The sequence below is a fragment of the Aphelocoma coerulescens genome, chromosome 20 (assembly GCF_041296385.1).
Source record: "Aphelocoma coerulescens isolate FSJ_1873_10779 chromosome 20, UR_Acoe_1.0, whole genome shotgun sequence".
NCBI lineage: Eukaryota > Metazoa > Chordata > Aves > Passeriformes > Corvidae > Aphelocoma > Aphelocoma coerulescens.
Window position 1 is genome coordinate 12051854 of NC_091033.1, and position 23551 is coordinate 12075404.

General features: G+C 40.9%; 1 long non-coding RNA gene across 1 annotated transcript in view; it reads left to right on the forward strand.

The window, feature by feature from the left end:
* The window catches only part of LOC138121191 (uncharacterized), a 76414-nt gene extending 53087 nt beyond the window's left edge, over nucleotides 1-23327 (forward strand). Inside the window, exons 3-4 of the long non-coding RNA XR_011156130.1 lie at nucleotides 19809-19917; nucleotides 22448-23327. This is a non-coding gene — a long non-coding RNA (uncharacterized lncRNA). The remainder of the gene's footprint in view (nucleotides 1-19808; nucleotides 19918-22447) is intronic.
* Nucleotides 23328-23551: the final 224 nt, after the last annotated feature.

Consider the following 23551-nt stretch of genomic DNA (forward strand, 5'->3'; position numbering starts at 1 on the left):
GAGCCGCTGGCAGTTGCTACCTGAAAGATTTATGCCCTTTGCTCCACAGGTATCATTCTCTTGCTGCCAGGGGCCAAGAATCCAATATCCACTTCCAGAGCATGTTTGTGTAGTCCCATGTTTGTTCTAGTAATACTATTTATCATGTTATTTATCATGTCATCCTTTTCAAGAAACACTGTATTTGGAAAGTTGTTGTAGCTCTTGAGAAGCACTTTCTGGACTATATATATTTTTAATTACTACAAATGAACCCCCTCGGTGTTCTGTGCTTCTGTGGAAAGAGATGAGAATTTTGCAGCCACTTTTTAAAAGTGAGTTTATGAAACAATGCCCTCTGTGTAATGTATGATAAAATATTATGTGACCTGGAGTATAAAGCTTGGAGATTCTACTTCGATTCACATGTGTTAGGGACAGGTGAGGCTGTTCCTTCTGCTTCTGACTTTGTGCAAAGGTCCTAGGAAGGAGCTCAGCTGCATTGGAATGAGCCAGGCCTGGTCTGGTATGCTCTGTGCTCCTGTGAGAGGCTGGGAAGTTGTGCTTAATGAGGCTGTGGTTCATAAACCCACCTTGGGTCAATCAATGCAAGCTGAAAACACTTAGGCTCAGGCAGGTTGTGTTAGCTGGGAGCCAAACCAGGAGCTGTAGCTGTTATCAGTTCAGTTAACTCAGCACTGGAAACAAACTCCAGAATTCCTGTAAAGAAGCCCAGCAACAGCAAACTCATTCAGACAGGGAATTCACTTGAGACTGATCCATATGAATAACAAGCAATTTTCCTTGTGGTGCAGCTGCACCTCTTCCAAGCAGTTGTTGTTTCTTATCTCGTGTGCTCCTGGGGCATGAAGCTGTGCATTGCCACCGCTCAGAGCAGATCAGGTTATGTTGCTGCCCCAAATTCTCAAACAAGTACGTGCAAACAGTTTGCTTGGAATGAGGAGTTCAGCTGTTCAGAAAAAACAGTGACACATATACAACTTGGTGACGAGTGATTAAAATCAGTGAAGCAAAGGAAAGGGAAAAAAATCAAGCTGTTATTAATTTAAATTGAGTTCAAAAAGCAGTTGCTAAATCTCTAGTGATTTTTTTGATACCTGTCCAGGCTACAGGTGGTTGGTAAGTGCTTAATAAAGCACCTGCTCATCAACTCAGTTTCTCATGATTTTAACTAAAAACATAAATTACTGCAATAATTTAAAATCAGCAACTTATGTTGTTAAAATGTTGTCCGGGTGTCAGCTGGGATAGAGTTACTCTTCTTCCCAGTATCTGTGATTTGGATTTGGGATGACAACAGTGTTGATAACACACTGATGGTTGAGCTGTTGCTGAGCAGTGGCCAAGGACTTTTCATCCTCTCATGCTGCCCTGTGAGCGAGGAGGCTGGAGGGGGGCACCAGAAACTGGGAGGGGACAGGGCCAGGACAGCTGATCCCACAGACCAAAGGGATATTTCAGATCATGTGGCAGCGTGAGGAAAATCTGGCCAGGGGGTGCTGCCCTATTAAACTGTGTCCATCTCCACCCATGAATTTTCCTTTTTTTCCTAACTCTCTCCCCATCCCACTGAGGCAGGGAGGGAGCTGTGTGGTGTTCAGCTGTCTGTAGGTTAAACCACAACGAGTGTCCTGCCAGATGTTTCTGTACAGTGATTTTTTCCCAGAGTACGGAATGGGGGAAAACCCAGACGGGATTTTTTCCAGAGTACAGAATGGGTATAACTTGTTTTCAAGTGTTCAGATGAGGCTAATCCAGAGGAAAATAAATGGAGATTGAAAGGGGAAACCCCAGAATTTTCTGTTGCTGAAAAATCCCTTTGTTTTGCTATTTCTGTAATCCTTATAGTAAGCTTTACAAAGCTCCTCTGTGAGGTATCAGACAAGAATTTTACAATCAGAACCTTCTGCTATTTGAGGTTTTCCTGATGTCCAAGCCTTCCTGCCCTGCACTGCTATTTAACCTGTTGCTGTTGTTTGTGAGTCTCAGAAGATCCCTCCTGCCTGCCTTCCCACACTCAGTTACCATCGTGGCCTATTTGACACCATCTATTGCTTTTCTTCTCACCTGAACAGATCAGTTCTTCCATAATTCTTCCTTTCACAACTTCCAGAACTCGAAATTAATTCTTTTCCACTTCTAAAAGAGAATAAACCTTATGCCCAGTAAAAGCAAATCAGGAGAACGGAAAATACTGCAAGAGGTGTTTTCAAAGAAGCCAGAACCTTCCCCCTGCAGTGATGCCTAACTGCACAGAAACTATAACAGGCAAATGTTCGTAGTTTTCAACTGGATTGTTTTATTAATTGGTTCATCATTACAGACCTGGGGTACTGGGAGAAAGCAGAAAGAATAATGGATCTTGATGTTCCTCTGTGAGACAGGTGCTGGGCTGTCTCTGCCTGATATGCAAAACAGTGCCAGCAGGATAAACACCTAGAAAAGTGTCTCATTAATATAAAATGTATAATTAGAGTTGGTCCATTTATTTCGGGGAAAAAACCGTTGCTCCTAACAAAAACATATATTGCAGATTTTTTGTCAGATGTTGAAATTACCAAAAAAAAGCCTAGAAAACCCCCCAATTACTTCCCCTGTTTGCCTACTTTCCACTGTGAAAATGCGTAAATCAACAAATGGAATCAATAATTTTCATAACATCTACAAAAATAATGTAAAATTTCATATTAAATCATGATTGTTTAAAAGATAATTACAGAGGAAAGACATTCCAGAAGTTTTTCTCAGTATGAGTGCCAGACTGCCTCTAAAATAACCCTTATCTTATCCTGCTTTATATCCAAAGGGTAGAATACCCCAGGAATCTCTACTTGCTAAAGAAATAAAAGCCTACTTTTTCCCCAGGAGAAAGAAAAGTGGAACAAATTATGACACAATCATTCAGTGCATTCTCCTTTTCTCCTGGGCAGAACCGTCTACAAGGCTGAAGCAACCTGCACTTCAGCCTTGTTTGTATTTATGCTGCAGGAGTCAGCAAAGCCTTCCTCGGGGCAGGGTCACATCCTCAATTCAAATTTAAATGTCATTCATAAATGGAAAGGGCATTTCACTGAAATGGAAGTAGGAAATGGTAGAGAAGGAGGGAAGTGATAATAAAAACAAGAGGAAAATGGAGGAAACACCAACTCTTACAGCTTTAATACAATGCCAGGATAGGAAATAGGTGTCCACATGACGATTTTAAGTCACCAAGCAAAGATAAATTAAGATGCCAGAGCTAAAAGTGTGAGAGTCCTGATTATTTCTATTATTGTCCTCCTTCTCAGTCATGCCTGAGCCAAACCCACACTCAGTAGAGCAGCAAGAGGCACAACCTGGAGTGGATAAATAGATAGACTTGAAATGAGCACAGGTGCATCTGGTGAGAATTTTCCATAACTGTAAATGTTGTGTGTAGCTGCCTAGTGTGGCCTTTTTGTTTCATCCTGTTGTGTTCCAAAGATATTGTTACGTCATTGAATTGACATTTCTTTGACTTACAGGGAGAACACAACCTGTATGATTGTGCTCTTCCTCATGAATTGGGTATTTTCTAGCTAGAGTTGTGCCTCCTATGCCAGTTGTGCAGGCAAGAACAATGATCAAAGTGATTTGAAGGTTTTGGGGAAGCGAACATTTGAGAGGAGAAGATGAGTTAGAACTTTGAGGTCCTGGTGTTTGTCAGGTAGCTCCACCAACAGACTATCTTGTGCCTCCATTGCCTCTCCTGTAAAATGGAGCCTCTGGCTTGTCTTTTATTAACCTTTAGAGATCTATGCAATTTTTATTTTGTGTTGCTCTTCTGCCCTTCACTTCTGTTATCTTTTGTTGTATTTTAGAGCAGAAACATTAGATCCATGCTACTCAAATAACTACAACTTGCAAAGGGTACTTCATTTGCTATTGATAATAAAAAGGGAAGCAGTGGATATTTTGATTCTGTTCTGTCTTGATAAGGTGGCTGTGATGGGTGAGTTAATAGAAAATAAGTAGAGCAGATGTAGTAATAAATTACTACCTTGACAGATTTGACATATCTCCACCCATGTACTGAAGATGAGTTGAGAGATGTGTGTATGATTAACATTGCTTAAATGGGTGGTGTCTGAATTAGCATTTTGTGCTGTAGGCGCTGGAAGCTTCTACATTTTGTAGCAATACTTAGCAATTAAATTGCACTTTACATCATCAAAGTACTCAGAACATCAGACATTATCTCCCATTAAAAGCAGGGATAGGTTTTCTTTACATGGGAGACAGAGAAAATGCCCAACGTGACCATGAGCATCAAAGTGTCAGTGGCAGAGTTGCCAGAAGGACACTGCAGTTCAATATTTTATCATAAGATGTTTTTGATAATGAATATTGCTACCTAAGAGTTGCCTGGCTGAGAACTTGAATGTACTGAAGGAAGAGATGCTTATTCTGTCAAGTCTGAGGACTAGTTCCTGCAAACAGTTGGGTTTGTACCTGGCTTAACTTTAAGCAGAGGACTACATCCACTTGATTCCCACAAATATGAACATGGATCAGAAGCAGAAAGAAATGTGGGTTTTCTTTTCCCTTGGTGTGTGCACTAAGTGTGACACATACAAGTAGCCCTAACAGTGTGTGTTAGTAATTTCTCATCTCATCTTGGCTTTCTTTGGTATGCTTTGCTGTTATTGAGTTTGTTTGCTTAGGGGTTTTTCTTTGCAAAATGTGTATTTCTTAATCATTTCTTCATGTGGTCTCACCCAGTTTCTTGATCTATGAGAACAGCACTCCAAGTGTACTGCCAGGTTTTGCAGCAGCCATGCCTTGGTGAGGAGAAACCATGTTTTGGTAAATTTAAATAGCAAATCCGAATGCGAACTGATAGACCAAGGAAGAGATAGGGAGAGAAAGCAGCAAGAGTGAGAGTGTAAAAGGGATTTCAGATCCCTTATCCCCCCTTGGATTTTCTTTATCTTTTTAACTGAACAACACTAAGTGAGGTGATGCTGTTGGTTTAAAGTGAGGTTGTGTCTCTGCTGCTGTGCCTGTGCCTGCAGAGGGGATGTGGCAGCACAGTCCAACAGGAGACAGGCCAGCACTGAGTGCTGTGAGGGGTACAGAGTCAGCTGACAGGTACAACAGAGAGTTTCTCCTTTTTTCTATTTCATTTAGGGTAAATACTCTGTTACCATACCAGATTTTTTTTAAAAATAATTGCCATTTTAATCATTCCTGTTTCTGTTCGAATACTTCATAGTGGCAAGCATAATTTAAAAAAATATTGTGTGACATTAACCCTGAACAAATGAATCAGTGGACAAATCTTGAGTGATTCTAAATATTTGCTAAGAATCAGCAACTCTGAGCGTGTACAGTAGCACTGCAGGAGCTCAGCTCTTCATCATGTTTGAGATCAGCCGCCTTTAATCCAGACCTATTTCTGACACAGTTTTAATAGCAGCAGTTACTCTAGTAGATAAATGTGTTGCATTCTTTTTTTCTTTACCATTGTTTCCTATTTTTTCTTCAAAGAAACTTTCTTTTTTAGATTTACAAGAAACTGAAGTCCTTTGATCTCTACAATGTATGTACTATTTATACCAGAGATGGGGAAACTGCTGTTGTCTAATTATTTTTGACATCTTGCAAATATTCACAAAATTCTTCATGGGGATTAAACAGATCCACAGAGTTCAATCTCTTTGTGACAAAGAAATGTTGTTCTCAAAAGGCAAAACAATTGTTTGTTTGTTTTCTCTTAGAAAGATCCTAGACGTTCATCTTCCAACATGGCACATTTTATTTGAGATAGCGCAGGAACACATCCCATTTTTAGAATATCAGTAAGTTTCCATAAATAGAGCCGTACCTTATAAGATCAAAATAAAATAGTGACAAAAATGGAGTGCATTTGAAAAGCATCAATTCTACCTTTTTAAAATGTTTGACTCCAGCTTTGTAGAAACTCTTCTCTGCAGAAGCTCCCATTTTAGGGTGTGATGTCTTTGAGCTTCTGTTAAGTCACTTATTAGAACAAAGTTTGTGAGGTGGTCACTGCTGCACTTCCCTCCACTGTCTTACAGAACATCTAATAATTTACATGTCCTTATTTATTTATTATGCAAAGTAAGTGCCATCTGAGTAACTACACTTCCACTTCCAAAGAACAGCCAGGGTTACCAGCACTCACTAAGGCTGAGACCCATCATTTTGGGTTTTTATAGTGTCAAGCAAATCAAATGAATATGAGTCAAGTGAATGGGGAATTCATCAATTTTCACCAGAAAATTCTGGTCTTCACAGTTTCAGAATCTGGTCCATATGGTCAAAAAAAGGAGAAGCTGAAGTTCATTATTTAAACCTCATTTTTACTTCCTGATGGAATATGTAATATTTGGGATAAACAATAGTTATGAATTCCACAGAAATCCCCTAAGGCTCAGCAGGAGGTTTGGGGGCCATGGGGAAAGAATCAGGTAAGTGGTCCCAGTCAGGGAACACCACCAATGCCAGGCAGTGGATTCTGTCTTGGTTAGGAAAATTCAACCATTTTGGAGACTTCTGAACACTTTCCTTAGTAAAAATGGAAAATTTCTGTGTTCAGCCATGCTCTTTGCTGAATTTTCTGAGAGTTTTTGTCCACTTATGCAAGTGTGCACAGGCAGATCAGAATAAAATAAAAACATAAAGTTTCCCATTATTGCCAAAATTTTCCTATTTCAACGAGCATACAAAATATGGAAAAATTGAGTCGTAAGTGGTTCTGTACTACAGAGTAGATATCTTGCTACTTTTTTAAAATGCATTTTGAACATGGAATTGAGCGAAGCACTATAAAACTGAGATACGTAATGTCTTCAATAATACAGAAATATAGACATTATTTCCTCAGTAAATCTTCTGGGTCTCTTAGAGGAGTTGTATTTCTCAGACATGACATGAGTCAGACGCTACGAGCGCTGCGGCAAATTCCAGGCAATCCATTAAGGGTGTCACACCCCGTTCTCCACTCCATGTCCTTTCCAAGGTGAACACAAGTGTCATCAGCAAGTGGTTTGTGAAGGTGTCTGTGACTGCTGGCAGGTAAATAATTTTTTTAAACCCAAGTTAACAGTCCATGTAATCATGTGCATCAATCTGACTTGTGTAGAGGCAGCTGCTCTGCTCAGTGTGCTCTGGTAAGGAGTTCAAGATGGGCAAGAAAAATGGGAGCATGAGGCTGGCAAGGGTGCACAGTGAGAGGGTCCAGAAGCAGGAAGGAGGGGTTATAAACCCCCAAAGTGTGAGAGGCAGAGGAGCTATGCTGGCTCTGGGCAAAAGGAATGGAAGTTTTCACAGGCCTCACAGGTTTGTAGGTGGCTGTTTAGATAATTCTTCTAAAATTGGTGGAAGAGCTATAATGCTCCTTTCAGAGAGGAAAAAAAATAGTAAAATATCTGAGATGCCAAAGCTGTGTAGCTGCAAATATCTTTCAACCCCTTGATATCTGCATCAGCTGCTTCATCTGATAGGTGTTATGTGCTAATGGTCCTGGGGCAACCAGAGCCTGATCCTGAAGAACAATCTCACTTCTTGTCTGTTTGGAAGGGTTCCTTTAGGCCCTGACAACTTTTGTGAGTGTCAGTCACTAAAGAAGGAATCTTCCTGGATGTTTCAAAAGGTCTGGCCTAAACCACATGGCAAACCCTGATGTTTCTGTTTCAGGGAGATGTTGTGTCACATCTTTCTAACAAAGACCAACTTGGAAAATCCTCCATCCCTACTACAAGAGATTCCTTCAGCATCAGACTGAGTGCTCAGTGCTCAGTGTTATGTTCTGTGATCAGACAGGTCCTAGTGGCAGCCCATGGCTATGGATAGGTTCATTAGGTCTTCCAGTGTGTTTTTACAATGAATAGTATTAAAAAAATACAATTTTATGTCTCCTACTGAACCCTAATGCATTGCTCTAAGAACCACGCATTTAATTAAGGTACTTTTTCTCTCCTCTGTGCTACCTTTGAGTAGCAGAGTCCTCCTGTGCTTAGGCTAGAGAGACCATGAGCTCCTTGTATCCTTTTGGGGGATTTAGACATCTCCCACACCTCCCAGCACTCTGCATGAAGACTTGAAATCCCTCACACTGCTTAGAGTGTCCATCCCTCTGCACCTCAGATGCCTTTTTACTGCTTTGCCTTCACTGCAGAGCTTCCATCTCCTCTTGCAGCCCATCAGAGCTGCAGCTTGTGTGGTTTTTCCAAGTGAGTGATGGTCCAGTGGTGTCACTCTAAGGATGTATTACTCACTCAGGGCATTTGCATCTTGAGCTGGACTGACAAGAAGATGAAAAGGAGGCTTTGTTGCATGGCCAGCTTTTGTTTATAATTTAAAAGAGTTTTTCTGTTCATGCATAGATAGCATCCCTGTTGCAGGGTGTCTCTATTTCATCCAGAAGCTGGAAAAATTTATAGCTCTCAGATCCCACATTTTCTTTAAAATACTGTGTAATAATCAAAATCAGGACACTGATGAAGAATAATTAAAAATCTATTTCTTATTGACAATTTTTAGCTTAAAGCTATTTCAATAGTAGGAAAAAACAAGCATATGGAAAATAGAAGACAAATTAGTTTCACCACTTTGACTGCAAGTCCTCTAGGTCAAATATTTCACATGATGTCGGAAGGTAGTAAAATTTTTCAGAGATGCTTCTGTTTTCTGCTTGGAAGACAGATATCTAAAACCAGTCTAGATTCATGTTTTGAGAAATCCAGTGACTTCAGCATCAAGAGCTTAGAGATCATCGAGGGTGTTTTGAAAGGCATTGGTTTAGTTTTAATAAACTGTGAAGAAACCCCTACAGTCAGTCATTCCTGTTCCTGCAGGAGAACTCCAAGGGTCTGCCAGTGCTCAGGCTCCCATGTGCTGTGAGTACCCAGGGAAACATGATCCATACAAAAAAAAAGAAAAAGGTTGGTGTAAATTAAATAACAAAACTTATCACTTTCTGCAATGTTCTATCAGCAACTTGCACATTTTTGCAGACGCTCCCCAAAAGTCTCCTTGGCACAGACCACACAAACACAGAGAGCAGCAGACAGCACCAGCAGGTGTCTGCATGAAATCCTGCTCCTGGAGAGACTTCCAAAAGCAATTGCACTGCCATACCTTTGATCCTTTCCCCAACCAAAAGCATGTTGTGGGTTTGTTTTGTCTTTTTTTTTTTTTTCTTTCTCTTCCACAGCCACAAATGCATTTTACAGAATTTCTGCCCTGCATGTTTTTCAGCTGCCATGAGGTATTTGCAACCTGACAGGCAAGGCTAAATATCTTCCACTCTTGTCTATACCCCAATTATTTACAGGAATCTTCCATTCTTCAAGTCATATCATATGGCTCTGAATTTTCACACCAGATCTCAAACACCTCATCAACCTCCTGTAGCTGAGTAGCTAAGCTAACTTTAATTTAAGCCTTTAAAAGTCAGGTAGACATTTGGAATTTGGAAATTTTGTCTTGTGACTTTACATGGATGCCAAGCCAGATCATCAGCTGACCAATGTAGATATACAGGTTCTACTAACAAAAATAAACACACATTCCTGCATACTGAAAACCTTCACGTACTTACACAAAAACATATGTCTTGTGGTACACTTTAGGTGTGCCATCTGTCCTGCTGCCTTGTTAGCAAAGATGCAATATCTGCTGAAAAACATTTACTGTCTGAAGAGAATAAAGAAATTATGGTGATATTGTGGAAGAGAAGTTTGTCCACACGGAAGGAAAATCAGGTTGTGAGCACAGGGAATGACCACGTTTCTCCTGTGTCATGCATCTCTCTCTTCCCACAGCCAGGGCAACCTTCCTGCCTGTGCTTCCACAATGAACTCAGAGAGATAACAGGGATTAAGCCCAGCACTGACATTTGTGTTTACAATGAGTTGTTATAGAGGTTCTTAAAGCCTTGCTCTTGATGATGATATTATTTTATTTGTTTCTGTGCCTTTGTATTTGTCATGGCAATGAAGAGACCATTTTTTAACTGAAACAACTGGATTTGAAGAGGGACCTTCTGGGCTGCTTTTAAGCAGCTGCTGCCATTGCCAGGGTGATCTGGATAATGTCTTTCCAAGAGAAAGGCAGAATGCAGTCCATGATGGGATAAAGAAAGAAATAAGTGGTCCATCAGGAGGTTTTCTAGTAAGAACTGAGCCATGGTATGAAAAATGTGACAGCACCCAGGATGGAAAGGGAGGTAACGTTCCAGATGGCAGGGCATGCAAATAAGTTTCTCATGCTTGTAGGCACCACAGTAATTCTCATTTTTTAATCCAAAAAGAATAGTCACATCATTTCCTTCCGTGGCAAAAAGCTGACTTGATAACACGACCTTGTGCTGCTGCTCAGGGTCACACATTCACACAGGCGTGTCCTTTCTCTCTTGTTCAGCCCTCCTGCCTTGCCCTTTCCCCATCAGCAGGAGTCCAGGTCACTTCCCAAGTCCCTTCCCTCTCCTGAGCTGCCCGGTGAGCCGTGGTCTGCTGCTCCTGCTTCCCCCAATTAGTGCCTCTCCTGCAGCATCTCCTGTCAGTCACTGTCATGCCAGTGGTGTTGCTCCCAGCAATGCCAGTTCAGTAAAGATGAGACAAACAGCCTAATGGTTGCCAGCAGCTGGAGTGAGGCTGAGGCAGAGTAACTCTTTCAAGTGTTTTAGGCATTTCTGAAATATTCACATATACAAGAACAAATCACTACACGTGTATGCGAGCGGCAAAGTGACATCTGAGTTTCCCTCTTTGGTACCAGCTGTAGTTCAGTCCTGTTGCCAGTGGCAGGGATGTTCACTAATTGAATGGAAAGCTTTGGGACTTCCCTGTGCATCCTCTCCTACTTGGAAAGCAGAGTCAGCCAAGCACATTCCCACTGCATGGCCCTTCCCAGCTCCTCAGGCTCAGCACTACAGCCCAGGAGGAGCCAGCAGTGCCAGTCCAGCCCACAGAGACTGCAGGCCCCCATCTCTGCCATGGTGTCATTGCAAAAGAGGAGAAACGGCTGGGCTGCATTGAAGAGGCAGGAATTAATCATTCTTGGTAGGGAGGGAAAACAAAAGTGTCTCTGAAGAACTCCACCTGCAGACACTGCTAAGTGCCTCACACAGGTTCTCCTTCCAAGCTGCCTCTGCCACAAAGGAGACATTCCCTCCCTGTTCCTGCTGCTGCAGCTCCACAGCACTTTTAACTTGTCAATTTACAGCTGCAGCACCAACTTTTGATTTCATTTTCTCAGAAGTGCTGGATGAGAAAAAAGCGTCTCCTACCTTACCAAGACTGACTTTGACTCTCTAACCTGATATTAAGGGCTGACACATTCATTTCTTCCTACATTGTTTAGAATTTTCTGATCATAGACTCCCTAACTAGAACATAAATTCTGGAGATGGGGTGGTGGTGTTGTACATCACACACTGTTTAACACTGACATGAAATCCTTCATCTTCAGGAATGCAAATTCCCTGCAGATATATGATCCCATTTATGTGTGTGCATACCAAAACCACACAAAATAGTTGAGTCATTGCTTCAAAAATCCATTCCAAAAGTTAAAAAAACTTAATCCCCATTGCCAGTTTTCTGATTCCTAACATTTATTTAAAACTCTGGTATAGTACTATGTTTTAAATGTATGTGTGAAGCTGTGTTCCAGTGTATAATGTTATAGTTATACTACTATGAAGTCCACCACCCATGAAAAAAACTCTTTGCATTAAAAGACATCTAAAAGTGCTCTTCACTCTGGGATTCCACATTTCTTTTAAGCCATTTGTAGTGGTCTTGCAGATCACAGGTGGTGACAGTGTGGGTACCTTTATCTAGTCCATTCTCCTCTTTTGATTATCAGGGATATTTTTGCCATTCTTGCCACGTGTTTTAAATCATTCAATGATGATTCCACTGTATCCTTAGGCAATCTGTTCCCTTACCAACATTAGAAAACTGACTCTTTTTATTTTCCCTTCATAAAGGTGAAATACTGCATTTCTTGTCCTGTCTCTATGCAGAGGGAGAACAATTAGATGGAAACATATTTGAAATATCTTGCAGTCCTCTCCCTCAGTGTTGTCTTTCCTTCAGCAGAGCAGCCCAGGTGTTTTGTTTACATCTGCTGCCATTTTAGTCTGTCTTCTCTGACTTCATCTTCTCAACAGCTTTCCCAAAGCATGAATTTCAGATCCAGGGATCATTTACTTCAGCTGAAACAAACAAATAATTACTGCCTGTATTTTACCAAGATTGTATTTATTTTATATTTTTTCTGCAATAACATGGCCTTAGTGACTGCTACAGAGTTTATGGTGGCAGATATACAGAGAGAGTCCATTATAGCTCCCACAAAACTTCTGCATTATGATGCATGTTACATACTTTTCTGACTATAGTATTTAGCAATTATTCAAATGGATTTCATCTTGTATTTGTCTTGTATCTGGTTGGCCAATCATTCATGGAAAACCTCAGCCTCATGATGGAAAGGGGTAGGATATATAACATTTCACATGATCAGGTTTGCTAAGGAGAGGAAATGGGTTCTCTAATGCTGCACCTGACATGAAAGGCTTTGGATTCTCATTCCAGACCTCTTAGTAGTTTCCTACTAGAATAATACCTGAAATGAAGAAAACAATGAATGTTAAATGCTAATAGAAGTTGTTGCAAATTATTTGGGGGAATGTGGCTCCTAGACCTGTTTAGATTTATAGCAATGTCAATATGTGAGGGATTTTTAAGCATCATTATATACTGTATTCCTGTTGACGCTTCTCCACTTATTGCTGTGGTAATACATTTGGCACAAGGGACATATATAATGCTAACATTTCTATGATATACATACCCAATAAAAGCTTTTTCAATTTCATTATTTTGACAGGCAGATTCCATTAATACATCCACAAAAATAATGCTCCTTTTCTTCAGGATCTAAGAGAAGAGGATTATTAAAAATTACAGACAATACCCCTATACACTTAATCTCTCCAAATTCACTTTACAATTGCTGTCAACATCAATAATGTCAGACAGTATAATCATGTTTGTATAAAAATCAGAACCTTTATGTTTTCCAAATGGGATTTGTTTCTCCATCTAACAATGCAGCTGTTTTGGTTTGGGGCACTTTTTTTGTGGTTTGTTTTTATGTCAGAGAATGATGTTCCCAAAAGCCTGTGGAGAATACAAGTGCTGTGAGACAGCCAGGTTGCAGCTCCTTCATCTCATCCCATTCTCCATCCTGTACCCTTGGTCCACCTTTCAATTTCAAAATCCATGTCATAAATAATGAGAGGAGTGGGGAAAGGAGACAGCTCCAACAATCCATGTCCCTTCTTCAGCTGTCACAGGTTGTACATGAGTAGCCAGAAGCACGAGGGCTTCCCCACAGGCCAGTGGGCAAATTGCTGCAGAGTTTCCTGAGAACTCATTTGTTTGTACACTTTTTTACTTCTCGGTATAAAATGGAAGTTAAAATCATTTCTGTGACCAAATAATATTGCAATTAATTTTTCCCTGGTTTAGTGTGGATTTTAAGGGATGTTTGTTGCCCTGTTATTAGGCTTGGTGTTTCCAGTGCATGAGAAATATTCTCATCACTGATAAGAAAAGGATGCTCTGGTAGAATTCTGAAACACAGCTACAGCTCTGAAAATTCAGCTCCTACTAATTTCAATACATGGAGCAATTGAATCCTTTTGAAATCCACATTTTCATTAAGACATTCTGGAAAAAAAAATCACAGCATCTTCATGTGCATTGCTCTTAACTCAAACTATGCCTAGTGATTTATTCTTTATTTCTGTTGATATTACCTTTTCAATATCAGTATGCACTCTCATTGGTGACCAACCTTTTATGTAACATTTAGAAAATCAGTTTCTCTCATGCCTTTGAACAAAACAACTGTGTGCACCCCCTTTCATGCAAGACTTATCAGCTAATCTATCAAACAAAATACAATTTATTTTTTCCATTAGGTTCCTGGAAAGTCAAGCTAAGCGAGAGCAACTGGATTTTGTTGCTGGACTCTGATATGTTTTTCCAACAATCTAGGAGTTGTCAAGCAACGATTGCTAAGATACAGGGGCATTTGTATCTTAAATCTGAAGTGGTTGAAGCTGGGAAGTGTCTTACACGCTGCTGAATGTTGTCTGTACAACAGCTTTCCAACAGCGTGTTGTTAATAGCGATTGCTTATCAGCAACCACTTTAGATGGAACAAAGGGCTTTTATCTTTTTATATTCTGGTGGTGTCTAAATTTATTGCAAGTGTCTCTGTCGGGGGAGACAGAGAAGGACCCCAGTGCTGGGCAATAACACGTCGGTAACACGCGTGTTTCGTGGCTTTCACAGCAGTGGTGTCCCCTGCTCCCAGCACAGCTGGGGCTCCAGTCACAGACTCTCAATCCTCTTTTTTAACTCCCAGTTTGTAAACCCTGAAACAGACACATCAGAGATGTGTGTGAGGATATAGATCAAAAGGGTGACTGCACACGTTGACAGGACACTAATTAAATTGATCCACAGTTAGTGATTACATACTCTGCGCGGTTAATTCTGCAAGTGGTGGGATTGGCTGCCTTCTGCTTCCTGGCTGAAGAGGCACCGGCACCGTCTGTCTCCTCCAGACACCGAGTGCCACCTGCTGTGCACCCACAGCCCAGGAGCTGCCAGGAATTCCTCCCTTAGCTGGATGCACCTCAGCAGACACCATCCTCTGCAGCAATGCAGAGCCAGCGTCTTGCTTCTGACCTAAAATACACAACCCCCCTCTCAGAATAGATAGAAAATGGACTGAAATTTCTATGTAAGTGTATGGAAATTTGGTTAAGTAGTGGTTCTTCCCTCAGCTGTCCTACATGGTCATGAAGGTGTTTTAATGAATAGAGGTTCAGGGAATCTAAAGGGTATTTTGCTAAAGGTTCCAGAGATACGCTCTGGTCAAACGTTGATTGGGATCAGAAGCTAAAAGTAGTGAAGCAGTTGAATGTGTTGATATTTAGCAAAATAAAACCTGTTTACATTTCTGATAATCATCTCAGTAAACCAAAGCAAGGAAAAGAGATTATAAAGGCACCTCAAAAATTTTTTACCAAGAGAAACTTTGTGATCAACTGTCATAAAATGTGCTTTGTAGGGTTCAACAAACCCTTAAGTGACAAATACTAGAAGAACCCTGTCAGAAGTAGCTGGATTTTAATAATGTATTTAATATTCTATAATACACCAGACAGAGCTATCATTTTGCATCCTTAGAAACTGCACTGTTCTCTCAGCGAGACAGAGAACAATACAGAAGTAACAGTGAGAGGGATTCTTGACAAACTGCTACCAAAAAGGTTATGCAAATGCACAGTGTGCTGCATGCAGCTCCTTTTCTCACAGCAGAAAGGCATCTCGGTGCCAAAAGGAGCCAGGCATGACCTCTCTGATGGGTGGGACAGGACAAAGGGATTCCAGTCAAAAGGCAGAAATGCCGGAGTTCTACTAAAAGCAAAACAAATTCAAGAAAGGAATTCTGGTCGGTCCATTGTGCTTTGAATTTCACTCCAGCAGGAGATTAGAAGCTGAAAATGTGGTTCAAATGACTGCACAGAAAACTTTGCAACTGTTCTACAACTGTTCTGTAAGCAAAAAGATACAGATGTGCCCACCTTGCTTAGAGCCAGTGAACACAGAATTAATTAGGAATATGACTTTTCTTACTTCAGAGACCTTCAATTCAGATAGTTGGCAACAAAAAATTAAACAAGTGAAATTAAGAAGTAAAAACAGTTCAAGGTCAAAAGATTTTACAAGTGATGAGCTGACACTGGAGTTGTGTACATTGATCAGCATCTCATGAACAAAGGATTTAGGCTGGATCTATACTTTATTGCAAACCTTTCTTTCAAACTATTAGATTTTTGTGTTTATAGATCAGATTTGTAATTTTAGGGAAGGATTTAGGAGCCTAAAGGATGTAAGCACTCAGCTGTTTATGAAGTTCAATGGCATTTGAGTGTCTGAGTCCCTCAGGCTCTAGTCTGAATTCGTAACTTATTGACAATAGTTTTTCAGCTCAGGAAGCACAAAATGGTTGCCCTTTACAATAACAGAATATTTGTTTCGTAGCCATAACAATAACCTAGTCTGACTTCCAGGGACTATTTTGTGGTCAAAATCAGGATAACTGACAAAATTTACCCCCACGGAAAATTCAGCTCTGTGGATGTGGGAATGGTGACTTTACTATAAATTTACAATCACAGGTCCCTGCCTGAAGGATAGTATCACCTGCTCCAGCTTCTCACACCCAAAAAATCTTTTTACTCTTGTGTGCTCCGTGACCAGATCTCCTCAGCAGACCTTCAGCCCAGGCCAGAAATGCTTTCTCAGCATCTCTAACCTGGGTCTGATCCAAGGATTTATTCCCAGCTCCCTCTCCCCAGGAGCTGGTCGGATTCCAGAAACCACTGCAGTCCATCATCTCAGTGCTGCTGTCCAGCTGTGAGAGCCTAAATTACCCCTTAGGACATAAACCCAAGGGCTGGGCGTGATGGGGATGGATCTGCAGTGCAGGGCAAAGACTCCGTTTGATTTGTGGGTATTATAGGTAGATGTTGCAGGAGTAAATTCTAGTAAATATCTGCATGTGCACAAAAAGGTCTGTCCCTTTGCAGGGGAGCTCACTTGGTGTGAGGTCTGGAGAACAAACAGGGCTGAGGGACACACCCTGCTGCCCTGAGAGAAGGGCTGGCCATGGGGAGGGAACTGATACCTGGTTTATGATGTTAGATAAGGGATATTAAAGTTCATAGCTGTCATTGCATAACATTCCCTGACTGCTCAAATATCTGTTATAAAGTGCTAAGGGACAGCAGGGAAATGGGAAGGCCTTGCAATGGGGCCAGAATGAGGATGGATGTAGCTCTGATGAGAGCATTTAATAATGTCTCTGAGCTGCTCTTGCAACACAATGCCTACAAACAGTGATTACTGCTTGTGTGAGGAGGGAAATTCTAAGGCAAAGTTAATTTACATCTTAAAATAGTTTCCTCTTAAAAAACACACCATGGCAACAAAATTTCAGTATTGTGATGATTAATGTCACCACACTGCACTGACTCTACTGCCTCATAATTAAATAGAAGGTATTCTGTTGTATAGCACTTGAGTATGATAATGGTTTATATATTAACTCATTCACCTTGCAATTTCTTAACCTGTTTTTCATTTTTAGAGGCACATAATGATGGAATGTATACAGTAGCACAGACTGAAAACAGTCCCTGAGTTGTCCTGGGGGAAGGAGAGACTCTTCTGTCACTGGCTTTGCATAAGCCTTTCTTGAGCATTAAAAAAAAAAAAAAAAATCCCAATAACGATGTTCCTCTGCTGTTTTAAAACCACCTACATTGAGAGATCTTGGGATCTTGAATCAGTGGATGTATGTGTTTGGGTTTTTCACCTGTTTCTGTGAATGTCTCACTCTGATGTTTGCCAAGTATCTTGCACAAACTATTTGAGTGCCTAAAGTTACCCATCCAAGTTCAACAAGATACTGAAATAAATCTCGATTTTTCAACTCCCACACTCTCCATTGAAGTCAAGCACAGGATTGTTTCACCCTCATCATGGTCTTGTTAGCAAATATCCAGCAACCTCATAGCAGGGTGTCACTTTTCCTCCTCATTTCTCATATAACTGGATTCTCTACATGAAAGCACAGACTATAAATAATATTGGCTCTTTAGCTTTAAAAATGCATATCCTGATGAATATTTATTCAGCACATAAAAAATACCATCCATGCCTGGCTTTCATTTGGCTGATAAACCTGAATATTGCGAAAAACCTAAAGACAATATTTATTCAGCACATCAGCACAGCATCAGCTGAGGAAACTTCATATTTCTGTTTAGGATACGTGCACACTTTCTATTACTGCCCTGTCAAAACACTTCAGAATCCCTGGAAGTATTTCTTTGAGGCAGGAAGGACAGTTCCCATTTCACAGCTGGAGAGATGTAATAGACAGATTCATGACATTTAATTTCCACTAATTCCAGTGGAGGTAGATGCTGAATAGTTTATTAAAATCCAGCTGCATGTCACTTGCCCAGGGTCACAGAGGAGTCTCACAAAGTATGATTTGCAGTGAACCTGCTGGAACACAAACCTTCCTGATTTTCCCCTCATGCTGAGGGCACTTTCTTTTAAATACCATAACCAGGTGTATACAGCAGCATTAGCTCAGATTTTTAGCTCAGTCTGGAGCCAAACCTTCCTCAATATCCATCATACCACAGTGGTATTTGTTCTCTCACTCTGCTTTGGAGCCACCTTCATCTTTAAGCAAGAAAACTGAAATAATTTCTTCATTATTGGCCTTGGCAGTGCTTCCCAGCTCCTGTGATGGATGTATGCTCCAGTTACCTTTTCCTGTTCTCTTGGGACAAGATGCAAACACAAACTGTCTCCTGCACCTGAGGTCCTGATTTTCTTGGGAGGAGCCACTGCTGTGTCTGGAGAGAGATTCTGCAGTTTTACTCTTCCATGCATGAAGCAGTGATGTCTGTGTTTGCATCACAGCCTGCCCAGGACAGGGCTCTGCTAACAAGCAATGTTGAGCCTCTTCAGCTTTAGTGCTGAGTCACTCCAGAATTCTTTTTCCTTGTTTATTCCAATTTGGATTTGAAGAGATACTCCTTTCTACTGTGATTTCTAAGCCTCTCTGAGTAAGGAGTTGCCCAGATTCTGCAGTCCAGACTTTCTCATCCTCCAAGATCATTGAGAAAGTTGAGCTTGTTTTTTCCCAGTTCCATGTGTCTGCTTTTGAATATAAACTTTTGAATATAAAACATCCTCTCTTCAACAAGACATGGTTCCTACTGTGTCCTCCTGGCATCTGTGAAGAGAATGTCCTTGTCACAGTCAGGGATGCTCTGACCAAGAGATGTGTGGGGCTCCATCCTCTCCATTTATTCAAACACCCTGGCTTTGCCAGAATCACCCCTGATTTGCCCTAAAATAACAAAAAGAAGAATCAACCATTGGAGTGGGAAATTCTTTCCACTGTAGATGGAAATAGGAATTCACTTGTCACTACTGCTTTCAAATGAATTTCTAAATGGAAAAAACCCTTTTACACTGTCAGTACTGAAACATGGGGATGACAGGTTCTGTTGGTTTTCCACCAGTTACAGCCTGTGTCAGCAGCTTTGCAGGATCCAGGATACACTCCAGTTTCTACACTAAAAGCCATTTCTTTATGTTGCCTTTCTGCTAGGAGCAACTGTGAGTGCCAGGGCCTTGTAATATGTTTGTTATTGTTTTTTCCATATAAAATTCTGTAACGTGTTCTTTGGAAGTTTGGTTGGTGCAGCTTCCACAATCATCTGTATTGTTTTCCTTATCTCTCCCAAATGCAATTCAGTTAAGTAGTTTGATGCTGTTTATATTAATCTAAGAAGCATTCTTGGCAAGGTGACAAGCTGAACTGGACTGAGATTTTGTGGGTTTATGATAGTCCTGGCTATAGCTGTTGGTTTTTAAACAAAATGTTTGAAAACAAAAAACATGGATGCTTTAAAACATGAGATTCCTACCTCTGGCCATGTAGAAGCTATTCTGGACAGGAAGCAAATATTACAGGATAAAAAAACCCAAAACACCCTTTCACAGATATCCTGCAAAATATGTTTAAAAAATTCAACAGCACAAACAGTAGTTCTGTGTCTATCTGTTACTGCTTTTCTTGCAGAGGCATCTTGAAGCCCTAATTAAGGACTAAAATCTCTTCTTTTGGGCTCTGTCAAGGATCTAAAAGATGCCACCTGCCCACAGAATACATGGATAAGATTCACTGATGTTTGATGGAGATCAGGAAGGATGATGAACTGATGATCTACAATTCTGAAAGAAATAGGCAAGTTTAATATTTTTTTCTTCTCTTTTATATTAATATGCTCATCTCCCCTAATCCTAGACATGGTACTTTTATCACTTCCATGTAATTAACTCCGAACTCAGAACTGTGGTGCTTGCCTTGCCAGCTGTTTACAAATCCCCCCACATGACTGAGCTGCTGCATCACTGAGCTGATTTGCAATAACTCTTCTAACTCAGCTCTTGCCCTTTCATGGTGGGAGGTTTCAACTGTGACATTCTGGGGCACATTGCAAATGCCTAGGGAAAAAAAAAGTGAGTTCAGAGTCTATCAAGATCCCTTTCAGCATCTGCATATTCAGGATTTGACCCCAGATCCAATGAAGGGTTTCTTGTCTGATTGCATTTCTCTGTGGTTTCACTTCTGGACAATAACCTCAGTGTGACAGGCAGCAGGTTTCAAGTTAGGAAATTTCACACTAACCCCAAGTACATTTATATCATTGAGAACTGCAGTTTGACAGTATCAAATGTCTCCCTGAGCCATGATTTAGGCATTTGGAAACACTGAGAGAACATTTTTGAACAGAGAGAGGGAAACTGATCTTAAATTTTTGTTTCTTTTTTGAAGTATCCATTACCACAGTGTGCTGAGCATCTGTTCTGTTTGTGGGATTGATAGGTTTGAACAGGGACAAAATATATCAGAATATGTAAAAGGCTCAGATGGGAAGTTACATATTGAAGGCCAGTTGCAAACATTAATTCCTTCTCTGTGCTGGAAGTGTTCATTTGTAGGTTTAAATGGATTATACCATATCCTCTATACTTTCGGAAATTCTTTGAATAAAACCCTTTGCAAAAGCAAACAGGATGGAATGAGGTAGACAGAGGACAATGCAGATACAAGCAGAGACATTTCTTATCAGTCATTGCTGCTGTCTCGTCTTCATAAAAAAAGAGTGGACAAATAGAAAGATTTCTATATAATGGACATAGCTTAAGGAAAAAAAGTCAGAATATCTTCTTAGGATTTTCATTTTGGCCTCCTCACATCCCTTTGCCTCAGTGCTGCTGTATAGCTATGGACTGCTACCTTCCTTGTGTGATGCTGATGGGGAAAGGGCTTTGTCTTGAGAAAGAAACCTCCTCTCCACTGACCACATCAAAATATACATTTTGTAAGCAGATTGGTTTTCAACTAGGGTATTAATAATCCTTCCTTGGTTTTACTCCTTGGTACTGAGAGGTCGATAACTGGCCTACTTATGCCATCTCCTGGGTGACTACAGAACTGTCTCTACACAGGGAAAGCCTCTATCAAGCAGCATTAATAATTATCAGTGCCTTGAAATAATATGCTAATTGAATCCCTGAAGTAATTTTCTTTCTTATTTTATAGAATTTAGAACAATTCAAAAACTACTGAATTATTAATAACATATCATATTCAACTATTATGAATAATCAGTCGATTGTACCAAAAAAGATCTTTGTAATTGCAGTCCCAACAATACTGATATATTTAGTGAAGTTTCGTTTGACCAAAAAAATCAGGATAGAATTTAGTAATTACAGTGGACATTGTGAGTTATGTTATTCCAGGCATCAAGGAGGGACCCTGGTCAGGCCCAGGTCAATGGGCTGTGAGTCTCTAACAAGAGCAGATGTTTCCATTGTGAAGCCTTCTCAGCACTTTTGAAAAGTATGAAATAATGGGAGTGCAAAGAGCAGAGGCAGCACAAGGAAGGGATGTTCAGCACCTGCTCGACTGTGCTTTGCATGTGCCTTCCCTCAGTTTTCCCCAGTCACCAGTTTTCTGTCCAAGTGCTATTACAAGCTGAAATGAAAAGCCACTGCAATGGCATAAATCTCTCATTTTTCTCAGTCGTCAGCATCAGCACCTGTTAAAGAATGAAAATCCTATTTCCAATTTCTTTGAGGGGTGATCATGGCCTTTGAACTCAGTTGGGAAACTTTGCCAGTATCACATGTGCTACGATGTCTGTTCCCTTCTTGATCTCAGAAAACCTTGAGAAAACCTCCACCTTGGTCTGTGGGGTTTTTTTAAACACTAATCCAGCACTCTTCCACTAAGTGTTTAATTATTAGGATTCTGAAATACAACAACACCTAAGGCATTAATAGAAGGAACTAATTATAACCCTCTCAGCATGTGATTTCCCCTTCACTTGTAAAATCTCTTGTCATTTATCTGTCCTTTAAATGACTTCTTGTAATACCTTAATCAGGACAAATGGATCCTTCAGAGGAAAGAAAATGACCCCAAACTGGCACAGAAAGATTTGATTAAAACTTATATGCCTTCTGTGGCAGCCCAAAGATCCCAGGGGATCCCATTGCTCAGCAGAGTAGAGGAAATAGCAGACAGGGAAAAGCTTTCTGTCTGAGACAAAAAGACTTTATCACTGACATGCTGACATTCCCCCTCTGTAGGACCAGCCTGTGATCAGTGTCTCTTGTTTCCTTTAAAACTCAGTGTCAGAACTTTGGTTCCAGCGTGATTCATTTCCCCTTTACTGATTGTGTGTCATTTGCTTTTAAGTAAGGTCTTTATAAACGAGGCAAAACAAAGACAGAGATGAAGATTGTGCAGAGATAAACATTTGTGCTGCTGGGACTCCCACTGGCTTGGGCACAGCAGGGGCCAGAAGTAATGGGGGTTCACAGGAGTCCTGATTAGACCTCTCACTGTGAACAGGTAATTGAAACACTGCAGCCCATCACAGCAGTGGGAAAACAGCAAGCCATGGAGGTACTTAGTTTAAAGCAGACCCTGAACAAGCCAGAGGCTTCACACACTCCCTCTGCCAGCGGGAATGAGCCGTGCCTGGGCTGAGGCCATGGATAACGCACAGCTGGGTGTGCACAGAGAGCATTTGGGCTCCGGGGCTGTTCCTGGCTGCTCCTGTGGGCACTGCAGAGTTCTCTGCCTGGCTTGGGGTCAGGAGGCACAAGCAGAGGGCCCTTGGGAAGGAGTGTGGCACCTGCCCATACTTAAGGTCAGCCAAGGTTTGCTGTGAGGCACTGGCAGGGATGGTGTGTGTCCAGCAGGGACAGAGCATCAACATCCCTGTGAACCTTTGAAAGCTCCCTCAGTGCAGGATTCTGATGGTTCTCCCTCACACCCCGTGGAGACAGCAGCAGCTGTGAGGCCCAAACCTGCTTGGGGTATCATTATCATGTTCAGCATGATGTGTGGCACAAATAAACCTGCTGCCTCCAACTCTTCCCTCTTGGTTTGTCTCCTGGTGTTGCCTCACCTGTTTAAGAGCCATTCACTGAGCAGCTTCCTGCAATAGTGTCTTTAAAGTGTGATTGATGGAAATGTGTGATGCAGGGGAGAAATGCGCTGATTTATGCCTCATTTTCACTTCTTAGTAATCGATGTTCCTCATGAAAGCCTCTAAATAAACTTTTTTGATTGTAGTAATTTGTTAGTGAATCTGTTCCTCATCAGCTTGGGCCTCCCTTCTGCCAAGCTCTTCTAAAAACCAGTCTCTCAAGCAGAAGTTTCTAGTTTTAAAACAATGGGAGATTAATAATCTAATTTAGGTTCCCTTCACTCCCCTTTGAGGAAGAATGTGAACTCAAACCTAATGCACAGATGGAGAAAGAATCAATTGTCCTATGGAGTTTACACAGATACCTAC